The 7,768-nt window shown below is 46.5% G+C and overlaps 1 long non-coding RNA gene across 1 annotated transcript; it reads left to right on the top strand.

The window, feature by feature from the left end:
* Positions 1 to 2,014: 2,014 nt before the first annotated feature.
* LOC146544364 (uncharacterized) lies at positions 2,015 to 5,554 on the top strand. Its single transcript, XR_014883293.1, has 2 exons — positions 2,015 to 2,114; positions 5,007 to 5,554. It is a non-coding gene; the product is annotated as an uncharacterized LOC146544364 (long non-coding RNA).
* The last annotated feature ends 2,214 nt before the right edge of the window (positions 5,555 to 7,768 follow it).

The following is a 7,768-nucleotide window of genomic DNA, read 5'->3' as shown; positions in this document are numbered from 1 at the left end:
CCATGTCTGCTTCTCCCTATCCTTCTCCCCAGCTGCAGTACGTACCCCACAAAGGGCACACCACAGAGGTCCTGCTGCAGGGCAGTTCCCCAGGCCCTTGGCATTTTGCAGCCCTCAGAAAAGGTTTCTTGCTCAGGGCTGTGTTAGTGTTTGATGTTTCTAAAACACTAAGCAGACACCACGCTCCTAACCCTGCCAGACTTGTAATGAAGCAGATATGTAATCCTTGGCAGGGATTAAATTCAATAGCAATAGAGCGTGTTTCAGAATTACGCTGTCAAATGCCTGCCTAAGCAGAGGAAAATATTCTTAATTTAAACTTCTTCAGAAATCTATTTCCAGTTGTTATCGCTTGTGAAAGCCTCTGTGGTACCAGATTGCTCCTTTCTGGATGCTTGGAGGAGAAACTTTTGCCTTTAACATACAACAATATTCACATGTGTACATGCATAGTCATACAAGTGCTATTTGATCCATAACAGCAGGTGCAGAGGTGTGTGCAGGGGCACCCCTGTGTACAGGGAAAAGCCCTGAGCTGTAGGATATGCATTCCTGGCAGCTGGAGGATTTACGGGGGCGGGAGGGAGTTGTGCTCGGGGGCTATGCGGGGGATGGTAAAGGTGATCCAGGCAGGATCAGCTCTTGCCTTGTCCCGTTAATGGGGATATGAGCAACAGGTGAGGCTTGAGGGAGTAATGGGGAGTAATGGGGAGCAATGGGGAGCAGGTCCTTCAAGACCAGGGGAGAGAGGAGAAGTCCTCCAGCCTCTGGTTTTGGATCCCCATCTATCTCAGGAACTGTGGTTTTGATTTGCTTGGGGTTTGGCCCAAGCACTGGGGAAACCAGCTAGGTGTCCCAGCTGAAAAGCAGGTTTCTAAGCCTGATTTAACAACTGAATTTAACAGCAGCTTCAGGAGCTGAATTAAAGCTTTAACTCAACCTCTGCCACGAGCCTCAGCAGGATGAAAGGTCCTTCTTTGTCCCATTCACTGAGGCTGTGGCTGGGAGCCCTGGTACTGTGGGGGAAGCTGCAGTGCTGAGGCACGGTTTGTGGTGCTGGTCGGGTCCTGCAAAAAGGATTTGGTAAGACTTCAGGTCACAAAAATACAGCATTGCCCTTACAGCAGCAGGAAGCACATTAAATTGAGAACTGCTGAAATCCAGCTCATCCAGAGCCCGTCGCTGCCTATCAGGGCTTCACACAAACAAACCCTATCTTCCACTACTACCCTGTCCCCAGCTCCAGCCTACCCAGCAGTCTGCCGAACACGCAGTTCTGCTGTGTTTTAGATGAAAACTTTTTCCATCTGACAATAGGAACCACGTGGCATTGCCCAGATCCATCTGTCAGTCAGCACAGGAACTGCCGGAGACCACAGACTAATTAAGGAGCCTTTAAATAGTTTCCGCCAGCGATATGATAAGAGCTGACTCTTGAAATGGGGAAACCTGGAAAAAGGTGACAGGGCGCTGTGCCACGTCACATCTCCTGCCCTACAAACACCTACTGGCAGCCGCTTTCCTAGAAAAGTCACCAAGTGCTGGGACTGTGCTGGAAAATGCTCCTTCCCTATCGGCTGCAGCGATTGTCTGCCTCACAGCAATGCAAAGGGGGCTGAGGAGAGCGGTTCAATCTGCAGTGCATCCATGTGGGGCTGAGTGCTGGGGACCAGAGGCAGCCCCGTGTGGTCTGCTAACCTCACAGCCAAGCTCCTTCGCTGTAACAAAGCTCCTAAAGGGGGGATGTGGGAAGGAAGAGGGTGGGCTCGTTAGCAGGATCAGTTGTGATAAGACAAGGGGAAATAGTTTCAAACTAAAAGAGGGGAGATTTAGATTGGATCTAAAGGTAAAGCTTTTTACAACAAGGGTGCTGAGGCACTGGCACAGGTTGCACATAGAGGTGGTGGTGCCCCATCCCTGCAGACACCCAAGGTCAGGCTGGATGGGGCTCTGAGCACCTGATGGAGCTGTGGGTGTCCCTGCTCATTGCAGGGCGTTGGATCAGATGGCCCTCTGGGCCCTTTCCAACTCCAGCGATTTTATGATTCTGATTCTCTTACAGAAAAGCTGATCCCACCACTGGGTAAGCAGAGCTGTGCCCCTTCCGTCTGCAGGTAAGCATTAGAAACGTGTAATAAAAGGCACATATTTTTGTAGCTGAGTCACCTCTTGCAAACAGAGCATCACATTAATGTTTGTCTAGAAACACCTTCCCTCACAGTAGCCAGCCTTGACCCTTTCAGACAGCAGAGCTATAAAAATACATCCATATAATTTCAGTGGCTGTTCCTGCTGTCTGAACAGCTGCCAGGAGCCGCCTTGGAGCTGCTGCCTCTTGGGGCAAGGACACAAACAGGAGTTTGAACTATGTCCTCTGCTTCCTCTTGGAAGGTAGAACTGACTTTTTAACAAAATAGAGAGGTTGGCTGATCACGGGCAGTTCTGTGATCAGTGCCACACGCCTGCCAATGGTCAAGAGCTGTAAATAAACAGCACTGCCATTAACCCATGTGGCAGTGCTGATTTATACAGGCTGAGGGCTGGGATGGTTGGATTTATGTTGGGCAGTGTGACTCCTGTCTCCCAGTTATGTCACTGGGTGCAGGGGAAAGAGAAAGCACATCTGAGCAAAGGCAGCCGCTCGCCTTCACAGCTCAGTATTGGCCTCTTAATTTCCTACTGATTAAACTGCAGGAAAACAAAATCTGCTTTGCCTGGGGCAACTTGGCTTCTGCTCAAGAGCTTCCTCATCAAAATGAAATATCCTTTGCTGTGAAACCGTTAGTAGGAGGATGAACGTAGTTACAAAAGCAACTATTTCTAAAACCCAACCGGGTAGCAGCGATCTGCTGCAAAATGCCATTCTAGAGGGGAAATCTCTGCAAGAGCCCTGGGGGGCGAAACTTCCCATAAAGACCAAGTTTCCTTGGGATTGCCTATTTGCTGGTTTCCTTCTTCTGAGCATGTCTGTGGATGGACCATGCAGATACAGACACTTTTCCACTGCTAACATGGTCTGTGGCTGGTCTAGAACGTGAGCAGACTGGGCTGGCATGGGATTATTGGGGCCCTTCAGTTCTTGCCCTGCTGGTAGACATTGGTGCCCCCAAGCCCACACGCCCATACTATGGAACTTGGTGCTTTTCATCTTGCTCTCTTTGGATTTATGTTCCCTGTGCAGTTGATGGCATCTCATTGGGAAGCACAGTGCAAGAAATTGTGCTGTGGCCCGTCGAATGTCTCCTTACTGTCATCTGCTGTCTTTGAGCTGGAAAACTGTGTGTGAGTCAAAAAAGCAATCCAAATAATCCCATACAATGCTGAATTAACAGCAGGTTGTTTTAATCCTTGGAAGTAGCCACAAGAGGGAGATGTGATTGGATGTGCCAGATCAAAGCCTTCGATATGAAGAAATATCAAGGAGTTGCACACTGAGATCATCAGAAATCCAGGAAGAAATGTCACTGTAGGACCACGCAGTTTCAGAGTCACCCGTGCTGAATTTAGGAAGTGCTTTTTAGAAGTAGTACCAAACTCCTACAGCACAGTGATCATTTTTTCCTGAAATAACCTTAGTCCCAATGACAACAGTTTTTTTTTTCCTGTAAATATTATTGTCTGAATTACATTAATAATTCCGAGCAAAAGAAAGGAAAACGTCTGCTTCCCCCAAACCCCAACAAAAGAAGAGTGAAATTTTCATTTCAAATTGATTTTAAACAAGTTTTTGATCAGTGAACCAAAAAATCAATGATTCAGACAGCACAGCCTTAATTATCTCTCCCCCGAGGGCAGGCGGACGGAGCAGTGCTGAAGCGTTTTGGAGCGCCTTACAAACAGGCGCTGCCTTCTGCAGCCTGGGCTTTAGGTTGAAGCAAGAGATGTTTTCTGAAGGTGATCAGTCTGTCCCATTTCCCATGGCTGAGAATCATTTCCAGTAAAAATAAGCCTCCTTTTTTCTCCTCTCCCCCCCTTTTTTTTCCCCCTAGTCCTCCACAAATGCTAAAATAAAGAGATTTGGTGAGCTGGAGTTTTGGGCAGTGACTTGTCAGCACAGCCAGGGCTGCAGTGCTGCCCTAAGGGAGAAACAGAGGAAAACAGTGTTTTTCTCCTCCTAGCACTGCTTCTGTTAGGTAATTGCTCGTACCACATCTGGCTCAGCCCAGTCAGCGAGTGCTCGGGGCTGTGAGACCTACTTACACACAAACAGACTGACATCCATCTGAGAGTCATCTTGGGCACAGGGAAACTGAAATAAAAAGCCTTTTTTGCAGGGCACTGAATAACCATTTGGCAAACTATGTGCCAGGCTGGTGCTCAGATTAATCTGCTTAGGTTGACTAACACAGTTGTGCAAGAGTAGCAAATACCCAGTCAAGCAAATTACATCATCCAGGGACAAGCTATTCTAAAGAAAGCACACATTATAAGCTTGAGCTTAAATGTTCAGCTGAACATTTCAATGTATTTACAAGCAGGAGCATAGGCTTGTTTCTTTTCTTGTGAAAAAAGAAAAAAAGGGGCTCTCTGCAGTTGTTTCTAACAGAAGAGCATTGGGCTCAATTAATCACCAGCCAACATCCAGAATGAATTGTAAACCCCTTATAATTTTTCTCACATTAGCAGTACCAGGTATGTGAAGTCTCTGACCCAGAAGAAAGGAGGCCCTGGCACTGCTGCCCAGAGCTGGGGGTGCCCCATCCCTGGAGATGCCCAATGGCCAGCTTGGATGGGGCCCTGGGCAACCTGAGCTGGTGGGGGCACCCAGACCATGGCAGGAGTGGAGCCGGGGGGGCTTTAAGGTCCATTCCAACCCAAAGTTCTGTGATTCTATGATTCTGTGATTCTGTGACTCTGAGATGCTGTATAGCATCGTGGTCAAGAAACTGTTTCCTTACTAAAACTGGGGCTGACTTTGAAATGTTTTACTTCTTCTACCATCAGTTCATCTTTGCGACAACTTGAATCACTTGATGATTCATTAAAATCTGTTGTTCTCTCTGCAGTCTTAAATACATTTGGAAAAATTGAAGTTTGAGGAGGTGAAGGAATTCAGAACCCATAATGGAATCAGAATGGAAGGTTTTGCTTTGCAATTAAACCTGAGCTGCCATCATCCCAGCACATCCATAGGACATCTTGGAATCCTCTGCCCCATTTGCAAGCGATTGTCCCAGAAGAAAAACTGCACCCACAGCTGCGTTATGGTTTTGCTTTTGCAGAAAATGCTGTATCATGGCAGGAGTTCTCTTTCGGTTTTCTGAGATTTTCTTGAAAGCTCTCTCCTTGCAAAGCTGCTCACTGTGAGTTGAGACTTAGATTGCAGTTTGGTCCCAAATATGCAAGTGTGTCATATAGGGAATTCCCACAGAATGGAATATAAGTATAAAATGTGGTTGGACTGAAACTATATTTAGGTTTGGTGGCTTTTTAGCCCTGGTTGAACTTTGGCTTGTTAGAAAATCAGATTTGTGCTCAATGTTTTCTCTTTTCTTCCCTTCCCCAAACATGTCTGACTGAGCCCCCATAGTTTTAAATACACTTAGAGAGACCATGCATTGTTATCTTATTTTGGAAAAACCTCTGTTTACCAGCTTTCCCTTCCATCCCTTTTCATCCTCTTTTTCCATTTAATTCCCTGTAGCCTGGATTCACTTTAGCTTAAACTCACATGAAACAAAAAAATCCACACGAGTAACAAAAAAAAAAAAGATAAAATCTACACAAGCGTAATTGAGCCCTTCAGGATTTTATCTGCCTGCTCATGAGCGTTAGCAGAAGAACTGTTAGGCTAATGTGAATTTTAAAACTGGGTATTGTATGTTGTATGTTGACTTCTACAGGGAATGCACGAGGCCAGTGGGAGCTGGATGGATGATCCATCACTTAATGCTTAATGCTGCTGAAGGGTCGAAGCGGGCAGCATTCATCAGGATTCTCACTCTGCCTGCTTCTCTCCAGCTCCTCCTGCCCCTCATTCATCTGTTCGATCTCACTGACACTCTCAGAGATGTAACTTCACACCAGAGCTGCAGATAACTGTATCTATCCGCTGTGTAAGTAAAGCCATGTGTATGTCTTTGTGGGATGATGGTCATGATAAATGCACTTTGTGGCACACAGAGCTTTTCTGTCCATAAGAATGAAGAAAATCCTTAATAAGCATTATTATTATTGCTTTTTAGTGATGGTTGCGAGTGTAAGCATTCCTATGCGAGCATATATTAACTGCATAGTTAAACTCCTCCATCTATTTCTCTGCACTGCAAATGAGCTGATAAACGATCATAGGCTGCTCAGATTATAATATGAATTGACATACAAAAAAAAAAATGGTCTAACTCCATCTGTTTACGTTACATAACTTGTGATCTCAAGCAATTTCAGAGGCAGGATTTGCTGCATAAATAGTACAATTTCCAGTAAGGAGATTAAGGCTTTTTTCTGGGAAAGGAAGAAATTACCAGAAAAGCTGTCATTTCAGTGAACACGAATAAATCGTGTTCCAAAATACACAAGAAGACAAATGTATGTCATTGAGTCCCTCTGCCCCTAGATGCTCCCTCCATGCTTGTCACAGAGAACAGCATTTTGCCACGGAATACCATCCATCCTTTAAACATTTATGAAATGTGGCTAGCTCTATTTTCTACTTATGTCAAGGCTTTTAAAAGTCAGTGCCGCTATTAATATTTTACGTTTTTTACGTGTATTTTTTTTTTTTAATCCCAGTACCTTTTTTTTTAATATCTGGTGGCTTTCCATGAACTGCTGACGTCAGTAAATTCCTGCGCAGAACAGCGCTGGATGCATTTTGTGAGTGTGAGCAGAGGCGTGCAGCTTCGTGGGGCAGCTGGCAGCACATCATGCTGTGGGTGACAGGGGGCAGAGCTTTCCTCTGATGGGTCTCTGTAGAAGAATTCATGGGCTTTAGAGTGCTTCTGCCTTCAACCCCACTCAGCCCCTTCCCAGCCCTTAGCATTACCCCTGTTCTCCTGTTTATTTGCTCTTTCCAGCTGCAGGTCGCACATTTACCTCGCCCTGCACTCTGCTCCGGCCCTGGGAATCATGGAATCATTAAAGTTGAAAAGATGAATAACATCTTCTAGTCCAACTATCAAGCCGTGTCCTTGACCGCCCCAGACCATGTCACTCAGTGTGACATCTATCCTTCCCTTGAACACCTCCAGGGATGGTGACTCCATCTTTCCCTGGGCAGCCTGTGCCAATGCCTCACCAAAGAGGTGCACCCCTCTGGATTGCTATGGGAGTTGCTCACTTTTTGCATCCAGTGTGATGTTATGGTACAGGCTGTGCCATGGCTCCTCGGCAGATTTCCCCACCTCTCTGTGGTGCCTTCTCACTGGGAAGCAGAGCAGTCTGCTGTGGATAATAGGAAACACTGTGTTGGTAACTCCCATTTTATTGCTTGTACACTTCCATCCCTCTTCTGGAGCCACTTTGTCCTTGCATCATGTACTCACCATCTCTCTGCTCACTGTCACTTCCATCAGTTTCCCCATCCCCTGTGCAGCTCAGGACCTTGGGGACTTCCCCAGGACAGCTCAGTAGGATGCCCAGTGGAAGGCTCCCTCCTCCCAAGCTCAACTGTTGCTTTTCACAGAATCATAGAATTATTCAGGTTGGAAAAGACCTCCGAGATCCCCAAGCCCAACCCCAGCCCATCCCCACCATGCCCACTGCCCATGTCCCTCAATGCCACATCTCCATGGTTCTTGAACTCCTCTGGAGATGGTGACCCCACCAC

This window comes from Meleagris gallopavo, chromosome 5 (assembly GCF_905368555.1).
Source record: "Meleagris gallopavo chromosome 5, MGAL_WU_HG_1.1, whole genome shotgun sequence".
NCBI classification, from domain to species: Eukaryota; Metazoa; Chordata; class Aves; order Galliformes; family Phasianidae; genus Meleagris; species Meleagris gallopavo.
The sequence above is the reverse complement of the archived record's forward strand: the minus strand, read 5'-3'. Positions and strand labels throughout refer to the sequence as shown.